Here is a 19,410-nt window from a genome sequence, read left to right on the forward strand (position 1 = left end):
GGGGTAACATCTTAAAAGTATTTTTTGAGATGTAAAGTAATTGATTTACACTCACGTACACATATTTATTTCTGTGACCAAATAAATCTATTAAATATTGACTCAAATCAGTTAAATTTTGGGAAATTCTGCATTAATTGATTCTTAATCATTATCATCTTAACTCAGACATATGCTGAATAGTCATATACGAATAAGGGACAGCAGAAAGTACATGTAATGTGTAATCAGAAAGTCTTTGTTTGTATCCTGGCTTTGCTATTTTTTGGTTTGGTGATCTTGGACCAGTCATATAGTCTCTTTTGTAACAGTGATATAGTAATAATACTTACTTCTCAGGATGATTGTGAAAATTTAAAATGAGTGTAAAATTATATATCAACCTACCTTTTGATACGAAAACATGTAGGAAGCTATTAGGACATGAGGAATTTGAGAGGAGTAAATGAGAATGGGCTTGACCAGAATCCAAAGTGCTGCCATTGGCAAGTGGGAAGAAGTAGAGACTGGGTACTCAGGAAGCAAAGAAGAGAAATAGACACTGAAAGGTATAAATGCATTAAAGTAGTAATGAAAGCAAATCACTGACCTTCTATGTATTTCTTGATCTTTCTCACTTTGGACAAAACAAGTAAACAGAGAAACAGAATCAACTGTTTAGAGTGAGAGTTAAGTAGAAGAGAGATTTGGGGTTATATCCCTCTTCTACTTTTATAGATTACTATACTGAATATACTCTGGAACAAAAGGAAGAAAAAGGAAATACTATATATTGAACAACTAATGGAAGCCAGATATTTTATTAAATTTTTAACGCACACTTATTCAATACTTGTTATTTCTTTTTTACAGATGAGAAAATTTAGATGTAATGCAGTTAAGGAGCCTAAGATCACACAGCTCATTAAGTAGCACAACATAGATCCAAACCCAGACTATCTAAATATCTAAATTCAAAGGTTTAATGTATGACACATACAGCCTTCCTAAATGTTCTTTCTTCCTGCTTTACCCATAGAACTAGTAGGTGTACACATTGTATATGAGTCAAAGCATCACAAATCTCATTTGTACCTAGTCTTGGGAGACACAGTATAACACACACACACACACACACACACACAAATACTGAGTTGGCCAAAAAGTTCATTTGGGTTTTTCCATAACATGTACAACCCCGAATGAACTTTTTGGCCAATCCAATATTCCAAAACGTATATGTTTATATAATATACACACAGGCATAAAGATATATATCCTCATATATGTATATATGTGACAAAAATAATTAAAATGCTTGCAAAAATGAATGATTTTATGGTTGACAATGGGTGAAATACTGGCATGGTAGAAATACTAAGTTTGTTTACTATACACATCAAATTCAGAAGAATTGTACTCATATGGCAAGGAGACAGAATTTATGAATCCCATCTTCACACTTACCAACTTGCATTAGTACATTAGAGGACAAGCAACCTTAAATAATAAATATTTTTTGAAAAAACAGCTTTAAACACTGTTTTTGGATGCTATATTATATTGAATACCTTATCAAAATAATGAAGTTAATAAAACTGTATAGATGCATTCAATGAGAAAAAGTATGGGCTATTTATTTAATAATCAGTGCTGAAACATCAATGTATCAACCTGGAAAACATTTAAAACAGATCTCTTGTCTCACACTATTTACAAAAATTAACATTAGTTGAATATAAATGCCAAATCTTTTCTTACAATACTGCAAGAAAATCTATAGATAGTTAATGTATAATATTAGAAACCTAGAGTATCTAGAAACTCAGAGTTTTGCTAAATAAAATTTAAGCCATTTGTAGGGCAAAAACAAAATAACATGCAAGATCAATAGACACATGATATATCTGAAAAAAATGGCAATGCAAATAGCAGGCAACAAGTTTCAGCAATACACAAAGAGTTTTTACAAACTGACAAGAAAAAAGACAAAACATACAATATAAAAATGGACAGAAGATATGAATACACAATGTACCAAAAGCAAATCCAAATGACTAATACACTTGGGAAAAAGGAAATTCACTAATTACCAGGGAAACAGAAATCAATATAACAACGATTTAACCCAAGAACATTTTAAAATGCTCTAAAACCTAATGCTGGTATGGATATGTGGTATAAGGTACTGTCTTAGATTGCTCGTTGAACTGTAATGCAATTTACCTTTTTAGCCTTCTGTTCCAGAACTCTCTAAATTGATATGTAATATGAGAATCTGATAGTATCTACTAAAATTTTAAAAAAGCTATTCTTTTCCTAGAAAGCTATTCTGTAGAGGCAAAAAAAAAACAACAAGCAAATGAGCAAACAATTTGTAAGAGCTTATACATAAAGATATATATGGCAGAATTGCTCAGGGTAATGAAAAACAAAAGTAAAAGTAGTATGAAAAACCCAACTCTGAATATGTGTGTATGAGTATGTATATTATTATATATGATCTATAAAGATTATTAAAATGTGGAGAAAAATACACATGGACATACACTAAGTTGTTAATCAGGATTGTCTAAAGGGAAGGGGTTGGGATGAGCTCCCTCAATTAGGAAAAAGAAAGTGATGGATGAGAGAAACGTGTCCATGCTAAAACATTACAAGAAATAATTCCACTTACAAGAAAGAAAAAAAAAAGCATAAATTAAAATATGCCCCTTGTTATAGCAGTGGAAATTAAAAGATGACTGTTGTTTTGTTTTGTTTTAGCCTATTTTGGATCAAGTAGAAAGATTAATATCAGTATTTAGAGAATTCCTATTTATGACAAGAAGACTAAAAATCAAATTAATAAAACCACATCATAAACTAAGTTTTTAAAAAAATACATCTGCAGGTAAAAGCAATAAACTAGATTTTTAAGCTTATTCAAAATAAGCCCAACTATACTGAATAAAATAAATGAAATAATGATTTTGGAAATTAAGTAAGCCATTCATATTTTCTCATATTGGAGCTTTTACATTATTTGCAATGGGATGAAAGCCAGGAAACTTGTTTCTAGCCAATAATTAGCTAATTGAAAGTGAACAATCCAGGAATCTGTTCATTTAAATTAGGCTGTGGTGTCTTAAAAAAAAACTAGAAATTTTGAGTAAACTGTTGAGTAAAATTTTAAGTTAAACTGTCTTTTTTTTTTGGTAGTTTGCTTGACTTCACTTTTAACTGCTAGAAGCTGATCCTTTTTATGTTCATATTTAAGGAAGTGCTGAAGGTCATATCACTCAAAGCCAACCCCATCAGGCATCCTACCAAGATAATCTGTGAAGAGGTCAGAGGTGGAAATGAAACAGAGAAGAGGCAGATTTTACCAGTCCAGTTCAAGGAATTTCTCACTCTCCTCATAGAGGACCTCTTTTCAATGGAAAGGGAAAGGGCTGCACTATGAAGACAATGGAATTCCCTCCATTTTATGTAGATTTATTTTTTCATGAGATAAAAGTAACAAAGTGTTTGTATTCTTTATACAGAATATAATGTTTTATTGAAAGTAAATTATTTATTTGGGGTTTACTAGTGCTCAGCTGAACTGTGTCCCCTCAAAATTTCTGTGTTGAAGTCTTAACCCCCAACATGACTGTATTTGGAGACAGGGCATGTGAGGAGGTGATAAAGGTTAAATATCATAAGAGTGAGGCCCTATCCAATAGAGATGGGGGACTTATAAGAAGAGGAAGAGATACTGAAACAGGAGGGAAGGGGCAGGGCACAACCTTTAAAAGAATAACATAGCCCGAGGACATGACATAAACTGATTAGAACCAGATAGGTCCAAGATGGTGGTCGAGCCAATTTCCATTAGACCTTGAGCCTCAGTATACGCTCATTGTAACACATCAGCTAAATGACACACCCACAGGCACCATGACAGTTCCAAGGCTGACCATAAAGGTCAAAAAGTGGGCGGTAGCCCAATTCCTGGAAATCCCTACCCCTTCCCCAAAATAGCTGGAATACTCCTCCCACTCATTAGCCTATGAAATTACCCACCCCCCAAAAATCTGACAACTCCATAACCTGGGGCCGCTGTCGCCTTCTGAGATGGCCTACACTCTGTCTGTGGAGTGTGTTTCTCTCTAATAAATGCACTTCTTACCTATCACTTTGTCTTTCACTGAGTTCTTTCTGTGATGAGACATCAAGAACCGGAGCTTCATTAAGTTCTGAGACCAGGTGTGCGATCTCAGTTAAAAGACCGTGGGTTCAAGTCCCAATCTGCGTTGCATGGTTTCAATACCAGAGCTCTCTCTCTCTACCTTGTAAGGACATGGAGAGAAGGTGGCTGCATGCAAGCCAGGAAGAGAGCTCTCACCAGAAACTGAATGCTGCCAGAACATTGATCTTGGACTTTCCAGCTACCAGAACTGTGAGAAAATAAATTTTATTTAAGCTATCCAGTCTATGGTAATGACAGCGTGAGCAGACTAAGACAACTAGTAAAACAATGTGTCAGTTTTCTATTTCATTTGTGGTTGCTTTGATTCTTTTGATAGCTGAAAAAGGTGATGAATATTCATTTGAATCAATAGTTTCATTATAGCAACTGTTTTTCTAATTTAATGAGTAGATTTAATATCAAATTCACCCTGTTTGAAAGCTACTATGATTTTATTTTTTAAAATAAATTTATTTTATTTATTTATTTTTGGTTTCATTGGGTCTTCATTGCTGCACGTGGGCTTTCTCTAGTTGCGGCGAGCGGGGGCTACCCTTTGTTGTGGTGCGCGGGTTTGTCATTGCGGTGGCCTCTCTTGTTGCCGAGCATGGGCTCTAGGCGTACGGGTTTCAGTAGTTGTGGCTCACGGGCTCTAGAGCACAGGCTCAGTAGTTGTGGCACATGGGCTTAGTTGCTCCGCGGCATGTGGGATCTTCCTGGACCAGGGCTTGAACCCGTGTCCCCTGCATTGGCAGGTGGATTCTTAGCCACTGCGCCACCAGGGAAGCCCTACTATGATTTTATATTGCAATTTCTTTTTAAATTTTTAGTGAATATTTGGAAAATAAGAATTTTGCATTTTCTATTTTTTATACTTAAAAATCACATTCATACAATTTTTCCAGCGTGGCATTTGAGGTGATGATAGTTAAAGCTGAGTTGACACAAAATTTAGCCTCTCCTTTATGTTTAAGGACAGATGCTTAAAAGTTAGTCTTTAGACGTCAGTATTTCAAACTCAGAAGTATAAGGAGTTTGTTGAACATCAGCTCCAAGATTTTCCTTATATAAACCAAAGCACTGATTCAAGGGGATTTAAATGACTTACATTCAGTTATAAATTTTGTCAGTGGTGAGAAAGGGGAAAATTTGCTGGCATAGTGGCTGTGGAAGAATAAATGAGAATTGGAACAGAAACCACATGTTGCAAAGTGTATCCTGAATCACAAAATAAAGGGTGCCAGAGAAAATTATGTTTATCACACACCATCTAAACTCTCATTCTTTTAGCACTGGTTTATTTAGACCCTTCTACTTTAGATAAAACCACAGGTAAACTGATAAACAATCATTCCACATGGATTCGTAAATCCTAAAGATAAAGACCTCCAATAGTTCCAGCAACTCCCTAGGTTACACAATCTGACCAGTCTCTCTCAAAGTCACCCTAGGAATCTAGCATCTAAAACTCTACTAACTTCACCCTCTTCCCTTTGCAGTATTGTAAGCAGATAGGGTAGTGGGTCCCCAGAGAAAGAGACCAGGCATGGGCTTTCTTGACATAAGAGAAGCCATTTTTGGCTCAAGGCATTTTGTGATCTAAGCTTGGCCACAGTGCTTGCCCTTGAACGGGTCTCAGTAATTAATGATCTTAAGAGAAGTGAGGGAAGGCAGGAACAAAGGAAAAGCAGTTAAGAAACAACAGTTCAGTGATAAAACATTCCTAGTTCCTCCGCAAGGGATATACATAACAATCTGATACATATCTTTGAGTTCTGCAGGAACTAATACCCCCAACCAGGTGGAAGATAGAATGATGATGACGACCATTTCTGACTTCAGTCAACTGAAGTTTGGACTCTGTCCACCTTTGCTCCAATTCTATGCTGAATTTTTCTCTGCTCAAGCCCCTTCATGAACATGCATACAATGCCCAAGCCCCTTTATAAGTATGCATGTACACTTAGCTTAAAAGTTCCAAAATTTTGCAGTTCGGAGAGATGCTGCTTTGGGAAAGATCCCTGGTGTTCTCCTTACTTGCTACAAGTAATAAATTCTTCCTTTTCCTGCTCTTTGGCTTGGTTGTGTCTTTTGGCTCGACACCCACCAAGAGATGGACCCAGATTTCAGGTAACATTTTGTATAGACAAACTTATTTAATATAATAAATTATACCTGACATAATTATATATCATTATATTATAATATAATGCATGAAACATGGTACATTGTACATATTCATGTAATAGTTTGACAGGTCCATTTAAATGGTTATTCTTTTTCTATTTTTCTTTTTATATTCAGTTAAAATTAGAAGTTCTAAAATCAGAGAGCAAAGTAAGTAATACATTTTTAGAAGTTAAAATGTTACATGGTAAAAGTATCTTCTTCATGAAAATAAATACTTTTTGTCATATAACTATCATGTCAGATTAAAAATTGCTTGGCAAGCTATAATGAAAAACACATCTTTACCACGCAGAAATTAAACGAGCTTACTAAACTAACTTTGTCTCCCTGAGCCTTTGTTTTCTCATTTGTAAGTTTGGGATAGAGAAGAAAAGAGCAGAAAATTGTAATCAGGTGAGGCTATTGGTCTTAGTGACTGAGATGGTAAAACAGTACCTGATCCCTTCTACTCTCTCTTCAATTGTCCGGTGTGAAGTAAAATCATATTTTATGACAAGGCAAGAAAAATTTAAACATAAAAAATTCTTCTCTGCCCTTTGGCCTCCTCTCTCCCCCCACTGTGCACTGTGTATCTGTATTATGCATCGCCCAAACCTCCCCCAGCAGCAGGAATACCTGCACAACCATAAAGTGCAACATTCTCCTAGCATCAACAAGACAACTTCTTAAAAGATAGCATTCCTTCTTGATCTTGTAAGGGGTCACATGACCTACCACGATGACACTTAGATCTGGATTACGTAAACTGTCAATAATACATCATTTGATGTACAGCCCTCTGTCTCAAAAACTTACATAACTGTGCCTTGAATTCTAAGGGGTGGAGCAATTCTTAGAGTTTTCTGAGATACTCTTCCCGGGTTATAATCCTCAAATTTGGCTCAAATAAAAATTTCCATTTCTTTCTTAGATCAACTGATTAATTTTTCATTAACATTAGTTTGTCAATGTTTCCCTATTCTGTTTCTGCACCTCCCCTTTTCTTCCCATGAATCATTCCCCAAGGCTAGAAAACAAAACAAAACAAAACAAAATCAAGTTACTTCCTAGGCCTCAAGGCAAATTCTCATCACTCTTTCAATATAGTTCAGGCTAGGCCTATTTACTTTCCTATGACAGGTTCTGCTCTACCTGATAAAGGATTATCATCAGCCTTTCCTTGTTATGCAAACAAATTAAAGGTATAAAAACAGAGAACATAAAGAGACAGTTTAATTTTAAAAAATATTATCTTCCCTGGATTTTTAATATACACCTTCTCACCAAATGTTCTCGTTTGTTATTAGGAAGATTACAAAACACTGCAACTATATATTTTCACAATAAACTTGTTATCCATTTTCATTCAAATGAGACTTTTTACCACTCAATTTAATATTGACATTTGGAAGCCCACCAAAAGTGATAAACAAGGGTTAGCACAAATTATGTTGTTCCCTTACCTGAGAATCAAATGAGTCTTCTGCATTGTTGTTGACAGAATGAATATCCTTACATTGCCATGTTTTACTCAGAAATCAGGTGCATTACTATCACACATGACAAAATATCCTTTGCTACTCTTCAATCTTCAGTCTGAAATGATAAATTATAAAAACATTCTTTTTAGGGTTTTAAAAAAATCACGGCTAGTATGAATTACTTTTGCAATTTCTTTAACAAACTTTGATAGAAAAGACTTAAAAAATGTCTTTGTAACTTATCTATTGTAATAGATGGGAAAACATACCCAATTAAGTAAAAATTAAAAGCATAAGCACTGAGTTGACAAAGATAAAGCCAGATAATATTTAATTATGTGATAAATTCTGATTACGTAGGCAATATTGGAAATTATGAGAAAAAAATCTCAAAATATTTTTCCCCTTTTGGTGACAGAATTTTTAAGCTGTGAATTAATGACATTATGTTTTTATCTTTCCACTTCTAATTGCTTTATTTTAAATTTCCATAAATCATGTCTAATTTTCTCTAGCCAAAAATGAATGAAATGAGAGAGGGGGAAGATGGTAGAAGAGTAAGACGCGGAGATCACCTTCCTCCCCACGGATACACCAGAAATACATCCACACGTGGAACAACTCCTACTGAACGCTGGCAGAGGACCTCAGACCTCCCAAAAGGCAAAAAACTCCCCACGTACCTGGGTAGGGCAAAAATAAAAAGAATAAACAGAGACAAAAGGATAGGGACGGGACCTGCACCTGTGGGAGGGAGCCGTGAAGGAGGAAAGGTTTCCACACACTAGGAAGCCCCTTCGTGGACGGAGACTGCGAGTGGCGGAGGGGGGAAGCTTCGGGGCCACGGAGGAGAGCACAGCAACAGGGGTGCAGAGGGCAAAGCGGAGAGATTCCCGCACAGAGGATCAGGGCCGACCGGCACTCACCAGCCCGAGAGGCTTGTCTGCTCACCCGCCGGGGCGGGCGGGGCTCAGAGCTGAGGCTTGGGCTTCGGTCGGAGCGCAGGGAGAGGACTGGGGTTGGCGAGGTGAACACAGCCTGAAGGGGTTAGTGCACCACGGCTAGCGGGGAGGGAGTCCGGGAAAAAGTCTGGAGCTGGCGAAGAGGCAAGAGACTTTTTCCTCCCTCTTTGTTTCCTGGTGCGCGAGGAGAGGGGATTAAGAGCGCTGCTTAAAGGTGCTCCAGAGACGGGTGCGAGCCGCGGCTAAAAGCACTGACCTCAGAGACGGGCATGATACGCTAAGGCTGCTGCTGCCGCCACCAAGAAGCCTGTGTGCGAGCACAGGTCACTATCCACACCTCCCTCTGGGGAGCCTGTGCAGCTCGCCACTGCCAGGGTCCCGGGATCCAGGAACAACTTCCCCAGGAGAGCGCACGGCGCACCTCGGGCTGGTGCAACGTCACGCCGGCGTCTGCCGCCGCAGGTTAGCCCCGCCTCCGTGCCCCTCCCAACCCCTGGCCTGAGTGAGCCAGAGTGCTCGAAGCGGCTGCTCCTTTAACCCTGTCCTGTCTGAGAGAAGAACAGACGCCCTCCGGCGACCTACACGCAGAGACGGGGCCAAATCCAAAGCTGAGCGCCGGGAGCTGTGCGAACAAAGAAGAGAAAGGGAAATCTCTCCCAGCAGCCTCAAGGAGCAGTGGATTAAAGCTCCACTATCAACTTGATGTACCCTGCATCTGTGGAATACATGAATAGACAACGACTCATCCCAAATTGAGGAGGTGGACTTGGAGAGCAAGATTTATGATTTTTTCCCCCTTTCCTCTTTTTGTGAGTGTGTATGTGTATGCTTCTGTGTGAGATTTTGTCTGTAGAGCTTTGCTTTCACCATTTGTCCTAGGGTTCTATCCATCCGTTTTTTGTTTTGTTTTGTTTTTTTACTTAAAAATTTTTTTCCTTAATAATTACTTATTTTAATAACTTTATTTTACTCTCTCTCTCTCTCCCTCTCTCCTAGAGAAATGGAAATAAAACCAAAAATAAACAAATGGGACCTAATGAAACTGCAAAGCGTTTCACAGCAAAGGAAACCATAAACAAGACCAAAAGACAACCCTCAGAATGGGAGAAAATATTTGCAAATGAAGCAACTGACAAAGGGTTAATCTCCAAAATTTACAAGCAGCTCATGCAGCTCAATAAAAAAACAAACAACCCAATCCAAAAATGGGCAGAAGACCTAAATAGACATTTCTCCAAAGAAGATATACAGATTGCAACAAACACATGAAAGGATGCTCAACACCATTAATCATTAGAGAAATGCAAATCAAAACTATAATGAGATATCATCTCACACCAGTCAGAATGGCCATCATCAAAAAATCTACAAACAATGAATGCTGGAGAGGGTGTGGAGAAAAAGGAACAACACTCTTGCACTGCTGGTGGGAATGTGAATTGGTACAGCCACTATGGAGAACAGTATGGAGGTTCCTTAAAAACTACAAATAGAACTACCATATGACCCAGCAATCCCACTACTGGGCATATACCCTGAGAAAACCATAATTCAAAAAGAGTCATGTACCAAAATGTTCATTGCAGCTCTATTTACAATAGCCCGGAGATGGAAACAACCTAAGTGTCCATCATCAGATGAATGGATAAAGAAGATGTGGCACATATATACAATGGAATATTACTCAGCCATAAAAAGAAACGAAATTGAGCTATTTATAATGAGGTGGATGGACCTAGAGTCTGTCATACAGAGTGAAGTAAGTTAGAAAGAGAAAGACAAATATCATATGCTAACACATATATATGGAATTTAAGAAAAAAAAATGTCATGAAGAACCTAGGGGTAAGACAGGAATAAAGATACAGACCTACTAGAGAATGGACTTGAGGATATGGGGAGGGGGAAGGGTAAGCTGTGACAAAGTGAGAGAGTGGCATGGACATATATACACTACCAAACGTAAAATAGATAGCTAGTGGGAAGCAGCTGCATAGCACAGGGAGATCAGCTCGGTGCTTTGTGACCACCTAGAGGGGTGGGATAGGGAGGGTGGGAGGGAGGGAGATGCAAGAGGGAAGAGATATGGGAACATATGTATATGTATAACTGATTCACCTTGTTATAAAGCAGAAACTAACACACCATTGTAAAGCAATTATACTGCAATAAAGATGTAAAAAAAAACAAAAAGGAAAAAAAAAGAAATAAAAAAAATGAATGAAATGACAAAAGCTTTTAATGATTTATAAAGCAGTAAAAGAACCAACCTAAAATTTTATTCAGTCAGCAAAGGCAGAAACTCTGATTTATTTTTTTGATCAATACTCACATTTTTATAATTATAAAACATATGTCTAGTTCAAATGGATTATTTAGCTTCAAGTATTTTATAGAGGCTCTGAGTTTGTGCAGACATGTAGGACTATAGTTCAGATTCGTGCTGGCAAAAATCTCATAATGCCAAATATTTTGATTGGAATGAGTAGCTGAGTTTAAATAAATGCAGTTTATTTATAATTATATGCTATCACAAAGGAAGAGTCCTTTAGAATTCAGTTATTTCTTGTTCTCAAATGAAACTCCATAGATATCTGCATAATCATTACTTTTGAATTTTAACAATAGGCTATGTCATATTTGGCTCCAGGCCTACCTGAAGGCAATCAAGAAGTTCTACTGATTTTAAGGAAAACTGTATGAAAGTTTCAGATATCAATCTCCTAATCCAAATTTTTGTGTCAATGGCTTCCTAATTCTAACTAATAAACTAATTTCCAAATTCTCTGCCTGCATTGAAAAATTTCCACTTTGGGGACTGTTATGAACTGAATTGTGTCCCTTTAAAATTCATATGTTGAAGCCCTAAGCCCAAAGTGCCTGTATTTATAGAGAGGACCTTAAAGGAGGTAATTAAGGTTAAATGATGTCCTATAAGACTGGTATCCTTATATGAAAAGAGAGGGACACCAGAGCTGTTCTCTCTCTTCACATGCACACAGAGGAAAGATTATGTAAGGACATAGGAAAAAGGTAGCCATTAACAAGCCAGGGAAAGAGGCTTCACCAGAAACCAAATGTGATGGCAAACTCTATCTTGCATTTCTAGCCTTCAGAACTGTGAAAAAATAATTTTTTGTTGTTTAAGCCACCCAGTCTGTGGTATTTTGCTATGGCAGTCCAAGATGGCTAATACAGAGACCTAGTCTCCCTGTCAGTCTTGTTGCCTCCTTCTATTGTAACTACATTCATATCAGTATCTCTCACTTATAGTCTTGCTTCTTCTTACTTATCTCCCACATTATTTTTTATTGTATAAGTTTCAGGTGTACAGCATCATAATTATACCTCTGTATACACTAGAAAGTGACCACCACCTCCAGTCTAGTTGCCATCCATCAACATATAGTTGATCCTTATTATCCACTTCACGCATTCCCCAAGCCACTTCCCCTCTGGTAAACACTAATTTGTTCTCTGTATCTAAGAGTTTGTTTTTGTTTTATTTATTTATTTATTTTGTTTTTTAAGATTCCACATATGAGTGAAATCATACAATATTTGTCTTTCTTGACTTATTTCACTTAGCATAATACTTTCAAGTTCCATCCATGTTGTCACAGATGGCAGGATTTCATCTTTTTTATGGCTGAGTAGTATTCCATGGTATAAAGACCACAAGTTTATCCATTGATCCATTGATGGACACTTAGGTTGCTTCCATATCTTGGTTATTATAAATAAAGCTGCACTGAACATAGAGGAGCATATATCTCTTTGAATTAGTGTTTTTGTGTTTTTCAGATAAATATCTAGAAGTGGAATAGTCGGGGCATATGGTAGTTCTATTCTTAATTTTTCGACAATCTCCATACTGTTTTTCATACTGGATGCACTATTATAGTCCTAATAACAGTGTATGAGGGCTCCTTTTTCTCCACAAGCTCTCCAACATTTGCTATTTCTTTTCTTCTCAATAGTAGTCATTCTAACAGGTGTGAGGTTATATCTCATTGTGGTTCTGATTTGCATTTTCCTAATAATTTGTGCTTTTGAACATCTTTTCTCATACCTGTTGACCATCTGTGTGTCCTCTTTGGAAAATGTCTGTTCAGATCCTTTGCCCACTTTTAAAACCAGTTTTTTTTTTCTTGTGAGTTGTATGAGTTCTTTATATATTTTGAATATTGACACCTTATCAAACATATGATTTGCAAATTTCTTCTCCCATTCAGTAGGTTACCTTTGCATTTTGATAATGGCTTCCTTCTCTGTGCAGGAACTTTTTGGTTTGATATAGTCCCATTTGCTTTTGTTTCCTTTGCCTTTGGAGTCAGACCCACAAAAAAGTCATCAGGTCTGATGTCAACTAAGTTACTGCCTATGATTTCATCTAGGAATTTTCTGGTATCAGGTCTTACATTCAAGTCTCTAATCCATTTTGAGTTAATTGTTGTGTATGGTGTATGACAGGAGTCTAGTTTCTTTTTTATTTTTTTTCCTCCTGTGGCTATCTAGTTTTCCCAGCACCATTTATTGAGGAGACTATCTTTTATTCATTGTATATTCTTTGCTCATTTGTTTTAATTTAATTGTCCATGTACATGTGAGGTTATTTCTAGGATCTCTAGTCTGTTCCATTGATCTGTGTGTCTGTTTTTGTTCCAGTACCATACTACGCTGATTACTATAGCTTGGTAGTACAGCATGAAATCAGGGAGCATGATACCTCCAGCTTTGTTCTTTCTCAAGATTGTTTTGGCTATTCAGGATATTTTGTGATTCCACACAAATTTTAGAATCATTTGTTCTAGCTCTGTGAAATATGCCATTGGAATTTTGATAGGAATTGCACTGCTTCTGTAGATTGCCTTGGGTAGTATGGACATTTTAACAATATTAATTTTTCCAATCCATATACATGGAATAGCTCTCCATTTATTTGTGTCTTCTTCAGTTTCTTTCATCAGTGTCTTATAATTTTCAGTGCACAGGTCTTTCACCTCCTTGATTAAGTTCATTCCTAGGCATATTATTCTTTTTATAATGCAATTATAAATGGGAATGTTTTCTTAATTCTGGTGGTTTGTTATTAGTGTATAGAAATGTCACATATTTCTGTATATTGATTTTGTATCCTGGAACTTTACTGAATTCATTTATTAGTACTAACAGTTTTGTGGTGGAGTCTTTATGTTTCTTTATATATAGTATCATGTCATCTGCAAATAGTGACAGTTTTACTTCTTTTCCAATTTGGATGCCTTTTGTTTATTTTCTTCCCTAATTTCTGTTGGTAGGACTTCCAATACTATGTTGAATAAAAGTGGCAATAGTGGTCATCCTTGTCTTGTTCCTGATCTTAGTGTAAAAAATTCCAGCTTTTCACTGTTGAGTATGATGTTAGCTGTGGTTTGTTATTATGTTGAGGTATGTTTCCTCTATACCCACTTTGTTGAGAGTTTTTATCATAAATCGATGTTGAATTTTGTCAAATCCTTTTTCTGCATCTATTAAAATGATCATATGATTTTTGTACTTCATTGTGTTAATGTAACATATTGATTGATATGCAGATGTTGACCCATCGTTGCACCCCTGCAATAAATCCTATTTGATTGTCGTGTATAATCCTTTCAGTGTTTTGTTAAATTTGGTTTGCTAATATTTTTTTGAGGATTTGCATCTATATTCATCAAGGATATTGGTCTGTAATTTGTGTGTGTGTGTATGTGTGTGTGTGTGTGTGTGTGTGGTGTCCTTGTCTGTTTTTGTTTTAATCAGGGTAATGTTGGTTTCATAAAATGTGTTTGGAAGGTTTCCTTCCTCTTCAATTTTTTGGAAGAGTTTGAGAAAGATAGGTATTAGCTCTTTTCTGAATGTTTTGGAGAATTCACCAATGAAGCCATTTTATCTTTTTAATTATAATATGTCTTAGGGTGTGTCTCTTTGGGTTCATTTTATTTGGAACTTTCTGGTCTTCCTGTACCTAGATGTCTATTTTCTCCCCCAGATTCGGGACATTTTCAGCTACTATTTCTTCAAACAATTTTTCTGCCCCTTTCTCTCCTTATTCTCCTTTGGGGACCCCTACAGTGCAAGTCTTATTCTGTGGATGTTGTCCCAAAAGTCGCTTAAGGATCTTCCCCCTTTTAAATTCTTTTTTCATTTTTCTGTTCTGTTTGGGTGAGTTCCATTGTTTTGTCTTCCAGATCACTGATTCATTCTTCTACCTCATCCAGTCTGCTGTTGAACCCCTCCAGCATTTTATTTTTCAGTTCAGTTATAACTTCTGTTTGGTACTTTCTCACATTTTCTGCCGCTTTATTGAAAATCTCCCTGTGGTCATCCATTCCTCTCCTGAATTTGGTGAGCATCTTTATGACTGTTACTGCAAACTCTATGTCAGGTAGATTGCTTATCTCCATTTTGTTTAGTTCTTTTTCTGAAGTTTTGTCTTGTTCTTTCAGTTGGAACATATTCCTTTGTCTCCTCATTTTGCCTAATTCTCTGCTTTTGTTTCCATGTATTAAGTATATCAGCTATCTCTCCCAGTCTTGAAGAAGTGGCCTTATTTAGGGGACAAACTGTGGGGCTCAGGAGTACAATCTGCTTGGCTACCAGAGCCAGGCACTCATGAGGTGTCCCCTATGTGAGTTGCTTGTGCCCTCCTGTTGTGGTGGAGCTGCAGCTGCTGTGGGGCACTTGTGGGGAGGGTTGGGCCCTGGCTGGCTATAGGACCTGATGGGGGCTGCCATGGGATACTGTTGGGCAGGGCTATCACTGGGCCAGCTGTGAGGCCCAGCTAAAGTGCAGCGGTGGGGGGTCTCTCAGCAGGGTGTGCCCACTGGTGCCAAAAGCAGAGAATTCCAAAATAGTCACCTCCTATGCCAGTATGAGTAAGGTAGCCTGAGATTGCATAAATAGCACCTGCCAGTGACTCAGTCCCCAAGGAGTGTCTCAATTGTTTTCTGCCTCTCTGGCAGATGCCTCAAGATTCATAGGGTCCTTTCACCTATTGTCCATGCATTTTTCAATCAGATGTTTCTGTGCTGGTTTTTGGGTTGTGAGAATCTGATCTGCTCATGAGCCCTTTAAGAGCGGGTTTTCTCTTTCCTGCAGTTCTATAGTTTTCCTGGGCATATTCCCCATTGGTTTTTCAAAGTCAGTTGTCTTGGGAGCTCATCTCTCCTGTGCAGGATCTAGGGACTGGGGTGCCTGATGTGGAGCTCAAATCCCTTGCTCCTCAGGGAAAAGATCCATACCTTTGTGATCCCTCCTGACTGTGGATTGGCACAGCAGGGGTGTGGGTTTTTCCTTGGCAAGCCCATATCCTACCCATCTCAGTGCTATTCTTTTATCCTTTGTTTTGGAGGTTCTGTTCATTCAGTTTTCAGGTCCTTTTTGGAGGGAATTATTCCATATGTTGTTGTAGACTTGTTGTGTCTGTGGGAGGAGGTGCGTTCAGGATCTTCCTACACCACCATCTTAAATCCTCCTTCCACTTATTTCCCACATTTAACTACTAGCATTGTCCCTAAACTTTAAAGCCTATGTCAAATCCCCCTCGAAACTTTAAAGCCTATGTCAAATCCCCCTTGTTTCCTATTTCCCATATGTTCCTCTCCCCTAAAAGCATATAATCTCTCCTGCTTGGAGCTCCATTAATACTTCCCATATCTCCAGTATAGATGTAATATATTGACTAACATTTTATCTTTTTGGACATCTGTTTCATCTTCTCTATTAGATTAATTAAACAATATATAAATTTGTTAACTCTTTTTGCAGGTCTACTATGTGCCAATTTATGATTACCTGTTAGGTGTTTTTCTTTTCAATTACTGTCTACAGAGCATTGAATACAGAAAGTATTAAGTAATATTGAGTTCTATTTATTTGAGTTGGTTTTGTATCAGGCTAGATAACTAGTATAATCCATGTGCAATTATCAGAAAATATCAAGATATGTAACTAAACAAAGGTAAGCAACACAAACTAATTTACTTCTCACTACACTGTATGGCTTCCTTTATGTTGAAATCCTTTATGTGGAACTCATGTGAGCTCACTATTGAATTTGTGGGGATAAGAATCAATTCTCTCATTTAGAAAGAAGAAGCTATGTAAAATTTTGCCCCAGATTCTTTACTTAAAATAGTTCCCAGTAGAGAACATTTTCTTTCTAATTTTTCTTCTCACTCCAGCTGCCTAAAAATCCTCTTTTTTTCTCTTGTTATCATTTTATGAATTATTCTGTGTCTGGCCTTAATACAAGATTCATGAAACAATAGGATATATCTAGATATATATCTGTCTCTTATAGATGTGCGTATATTCTAATGGAGATTACGGAATGCAAAGTAAACATTAGTAGGCTGAAAAGTACGAGCCTGAAGATAGCTTTTATAATATTTATTTTGAAAATTTAAGTTGACACACCATTTTAGGTTAGTTACTAGTTTTTTTTTTTTACCTTTTAAAGCATATGTGAAAAATTTCACAACGTATTACTGAGCTATTTTTTGCCTAGATGAGGTTAGCATCTTTAATAGAAAATATTTTTGACACATTCTATATTTCAAAATGTATGCCAAATCAATTTGCCTGCCTCCTATGTAAGTAGTATACTTCTCCACCCACTTGGTTTTAGGTTTGGTCATGTGACTTACTTTCCCACTAAAATATGAGCAAAAGGAACAGTGTACCAGTTCTGAGCAGAAGCTTTAATAGTCATTGTGTATGTCTGTCAATTTCTTATTCTTGCCCTTGCCATGAAAGAGTAGCATATACTGAGAAGTTGCTCCTTTAGCCTTGAACCCAGTGTGGAGAAACATGAGGAGTAGATCCACAGTCCCAAATCAGAAAACCTAAGTCTAACACAGTTTAAGTAGAACCAAAGACATGAGAACCATTTTGTAAGACAGACAGAAGTTTGCTCTTGTAAGCCACTGAGATTTGGGTTTATTGACTAAGAATTTAGATATTATAATGCCCATTATTATATATCTACCAAAGACAACCTTTATTATTTAAAACCTGACAAATAATTGACTGGGGTTCAAGAGACATCCAGGTCTAGCATATATTTACGTATTTACCTCTGGTTAGAATATTTAAAAATTTAACAAATTATATATTTTAGGCTCATATTCTTTAAATTTTGTACCAGAGACTTCTACTTCTTGGTGAGATAGAGTAGGTATACTTCTAAAATTCTTATCCCGAAGTTCAACTAAAAGTCAGGACATACTACATAAAACAAACATAAGAAGACTCTGAAACATGGAGAGAAGGTGATAAGTTTTTCAGGCACCTCAGAAACTAAGGAAAAACAGTGGTTAATACCCTGGGTTTTCTTTTCGTCTCATATATCCCAGACTGGAACCTGAAGAAACAGGCAACAAAGAGCACTGACAAAAAATTTACAACAAAAGCTTGCTCTCCTTCATTAAAGGAGCAGCCTAGTAAGACAGAACTTTTAGACAGTAACTGCTTTACTTCAGCTGAACATCACAGAAAAAACTGTGGCCTCATTCCAATGACACCAGGAAAGGCTGACTGAGGAACCTCAACTTCCACACCTGCAAGGTTGCCATGAGTCAACTCAACATCTCCACTGGGATGATGTCAGAATGCCAAATAGAGAATTTCATCTCTGCTAGATGGCAACAAAGTGACTGCCTTGCTCCCTCTCCACTAAAGTAGTGTCAAAAGGAGGCCTAGAAAAGAGTTGGAATGTTTACCATGGTCATTCTCACCATGATGCCACTGGAGCCCGAAGAGGATCTGAAATTCCCACCCCACCCAGTAGTAATGAAGAACCTTCCCTGCCCTTGAATATCACTTCAAGTACAACAGTATAGACTGGCTGAAAGTAAAATGATGGAAGAAAGATATTCAATGCAAACATTTATCAAAAGAAAGCAAGAACGGCCACATTAATATTAGATAATGTAGACTTCAGAGCAAAGAAAATTACCAGAGACAGAGAGGAACATTATATGATGATGAAAGGGTCAATCCACTCCACCCAGAAAACACAGCCATCATAACTGTGTATGTACCAAACTGCTAATAAGTTGCAAAATATGTAAAACAAAAGCTGAGAGAACTGAAAGAAAAAATGAACAAATTCACTATTATAATTGGAGACTTCAACACCCCTTTTAAAATTTCAACTAGAAAGAAAGTCAGAAATTATTTAGAAGAACTAAACAACACTATCAATCAACAGGATCTTATTGACATTTATAGAACATTAAAAGTCCCAATAACAGTAGAAAACACATTCTTATGGAACATATACCAAGACAGACCATATCTTGGGCCATAAAATGAACCTCAACAAACTTTAAAACTTGAAATTATACAGAGTGTGCACTCTGACCACAATGGAATCAAACTAGAAATCAATAATAGAAAAATAAAAAGAAAATCTTCAAACACTTGAAAATTAAATCACATACTTTTAAGTAATCCAAGAATAAAAAAAGAAGCCTTAGAAGAAATGAAAAATACATTAAACTTAATGAAATATCAAACATTTCATACCATGTTTGGTGGACATATCAAATTTTGTGGATCATAGCTAAAGCAGAGCTGA

The sequence above is a fragment of the Mesoplodon bidens genome (assembly GCF_964165515.1).
Source record: "Mesoplodon bidens genome assembly, chromosome: 6".
NCBI classification, from domain to species: Eukaryota; Metazoa; Chordata; class Mammalia; order Artiodactyla; family Ziphiidae; genus Mesoplodon; species Mesoplodon bidens.